We start from the raw sequence: 3,752 nt of genomic DNA on the forward strand, positions 1-3,752 counted from the left end.
GGTGCCCCTATAGGAAGATCCCCCTTGAAGTTTTAAGGTAAATAGGGAATACCCAGAGTCACGAGGAACAGCTGACTCTAGGGGGAGCAGAACCAGTTGCTATGATTTGACCTGTTCAAAGTATTAACATCTCTTTTTGTCTAAATCATTCATACAAGGTTGAATACATATATGTGTGGTCTTATATTGAAGCTAATAAGATGTTAAACAATGATTTCATAATATGAGCTTGTGTAAAAGTGCAGTTTGATAGATAAATGTTCTGTGTTAAAACCAAGACAGATTGTGTGATCCATTGTGTTGACTGAGAAGGACCACCCCAAGAAGCCATTTGCTTCTAAAAACCTGTTTGTAAGTGGTCAAGAAGGAGGACTGGGAGGAGGTCCTATGTCAAATGTCTGTCTGTATAAAGTACAATGTTTTGGTGATTTAAGTTACACTCTGTGGATTGGCAATGCAGGTGTCACGTCTGTGGAAATAAATACATTTATATGGACAAACCCTCTTTCAAACTGGATTCTTGTGTATTCTTGCACTCGGGAATAGTGTTGTTACCGCCTGATCATGGCCAATATACGACAGGGGAACATAGAACCCGGGGAACATAGAAACACTCCCGAACCAGTCACCCTTCAGTCTGATTTGTGACAACACCTCTGGATCCCTGTACATTCTTTCTACAGAAATGTCATCATGCGCACATGCAACAAAGTCACACCAATCCAAGCCTTAAATTAGGAGCTGGCCTTGAACTTGCCAGTAGTAGGCATGCTGTGTCTTAAAGACAGGTGAGCCGCTCTTCATGGTCATGTATTTGCAGTCCACAAAGCTAGGGATATTGGGACACTTGAACTCTACCAAACCAAAAGGTGGGTTCTCACAAGGGTCAAACACCTTGCCGTCAGGGGAGCATCAGGGTGAATCACAAGGCCACACAGGTAATAGTAGATGTTCTTCCTCCTTGCATACTCAATTGCTGCCTCCATCTCCATGTCCAGGCCCCTCTTCATGTCAGCTGTTTGTACAGTGCCACTGAGAATTCTCACAGCAAAATGACTTGCTAAAGTCAGACCCCTAACATGCCACGCCTCTCGGAACCTGGAGTTAGTGGTGGAACAGTTAATACAATCACAGATCACAATGTGATGCTTTATGAGCTTGTAGATCCGCTTTTTTCTTATTTTTTTAATGTGTATTTATTGCATTTGACAAGCACATTCATGGGAATACAGTTGCCATAGGATGTCAAAAGTACATTTTTTTTGTGCCCTTACATCTACCCCCCACCCCAATCCCACATACAACATACAACATTCAGACATGTAACATACACTTACATAACTAAAAAAATAAATAAAATCAATTCATAAGTATTATGAATTCCCTCGCTAACCCTCCTAGCCCTCCCCATGGTACATATGGAGTGTATACAAAAAAGGAAAGTAGGAATCCGTTATTTTCTTCCTTTAGCATGTATTAACCTAGAGCTTGTCAACGTGTCGATGGTGGTGTTTGCTTTATCTGTCCTGTAGCGTCTTTAATTTAGTTATATATTTAATCATAGGGCCCCAAACCTGATCGAATTTTCCCGGTGATCCTCTCAGATTAAATTTCATTTTCTCGGTCGGTTTGGGATTTTGCCCCTCCTGGCAAGATTTGCCTGCTGGTGCCAAACTCAAATTGAAGAAGTACCAAGATTTAGACAGGACCATGATACACCATGCCTGTTTCCCACCTCACAAGTATTTATTAGATTTTTGCCAGACCCAGAGGGTCGGCCTACATGAGGCTTTGTCGGTCTGTCCCTCTTTTCCTCGGTCTGTCCCTCTTTTCCTCGGTCTGTCCCTCTTTTCCTCAGTCTGTCCCTCTTTTCCTCTGCACACACGTCATGCGAAGTCCGGCCATTCAGATTTCAACCACTAGGGGTCTGGCAGTACCAGGTCTCCTGGTTCCCTTATTTATTTAGAATGTATTTTGTCACTCATTCCACTCCACAGAGCTGATTCAAATCAATGATCAATGTCTCTTGACATTTGCACTTAGCTGCAGTCTAGCACTTAGCTGCAGTACATTGGCATGCCCATATAAGGGCATATTGTTTGGATCGCTGGTTCTGGACAACTAGTTTGAAGTCGGTCCCATATATGCACATGACCATATATAGGCATAGCGGTCGGATCTGTGGCTCTGGACAACTGAATATCCATATAAGCCTACATATGGGCCTATTGGGTTGTTTATGGCTATGTCTGAGTCATATTGACATGCCTAAGGGCATATCGGGTTTGTTTATGGTTATGTCTGTCATAGTGACATGCCTTTATATGGGCGTATCAGGTTTGTTTATGTATGTCATAGTGACATACCTATGGGCATATCAGGTTTGTTTATGGTTATGCTGTCATAGTGACATGCCTAAGGGCGTATCAGGTTTGTTTATGGTTATGCTGTCATAGTGACATGCCTAAGGGCGTATCAGGTTTGTTTATGGTTATGCTGTCATAGTGACATGCCTAAGGGCATATCAGGTTTGTTTATGGTTATGCTGTCATAGTGACATGCCTAGGGGCGTATCAGGTTTTTTGTCATGCCTGAGTCAGAGTGACATGGCCATGGTCCTGCCTATATATGGGCGTATCAGGTTTGTTTATGGTTATGTCTGAGTCAGCGTGACATGGCCATGGTCTCCTATTAGATAATAATAATATAGGATAATTGATTACTAATAGATGAGCAATAGACTAATGAGCAATTTTATGAATGAAATGTTATGTTTTTGTGCCATTTAATCCTAACCATAAAGCCTAACCTCTTAAAACTTCTCAAATGTGGGACATTTGGTCATCACAAGTGGACACACACACACACACACACACACACACACACACACACACACACACACACACACACACACACACACACACACACACACACACACACACACACACACACACACCTGTTCTGTGTAGTGTGATGTGTGGGTGGGTTCAACACAGAGTCCAGGATCCTGCGTTTATCTTCAATGTGTTGTTTTAAACATAACTCCTGCTTCTCATGATCAACTATTATTCTTTCAACAACTACAAATAACTCCTCAGCAACCACAGCAAGTCGCTGGTTGATCAATGACTTAATAGTTTCAAGTAAAGTCATGTTTCACCCAGAAAATAACAGATTAAACTGATGTTCTCCTGTTTGCTGACAGACGTGTGTCCCGCAGCTGAACGGTGATTAACAGGGTTGCCAGGTCTAGCGAGAGAAACAAGCCAACCAGGTGTAGGAAAACAAGCACAAAATAAGCGACTCTATAGGTCAGTCAAACTTTATTGTCTAATGTTGTTTTGGAGCAGTGGTTCTCAAACACTTATGTCGAGGACCCCCAACATGTATATAATATGTATTTGGCCACGGACCCCCGTCTGAAATGGGGGTCCGTATGTGGTACACAGTTACATAACATCACAATGACTCTTCTTTTCTTTTTTTTTGCAGTGGTGTTGTGAGCTTGTAGATCGGCTATTTTCAAATAGAAGGCATTTATAGGGTTTAAGTGAAGTGTTTAACTTCACTTAGAGGAAGTTGTGTGGAGGAAGGGTTTAACTGAAGCCCAAATTAACCATTAAGACCGGGAAAGCATCTGTGTGTCATATTAGATTTCTTTGGCTATTAAAAAATAGCACAAGCTCATAGCGCGGCACCAAGATCTGCTATTTTTTTTAAATCTCGGAAATGTGTGCAAATCTTTTGTAACA

The sequence above is a fragment of the Gymnoscopelus braueri genome (assembly GCF_963280865.1).
Source record: "Gymnoscopelus braueri genome assembly, chromosome: 14".
NCBI lineage: Eukaryota > Metazoa > Chordata > Actinopteri > Myctophiformes > Myctophidae > Gymnoscopelus > Gymnoscopelus braueri.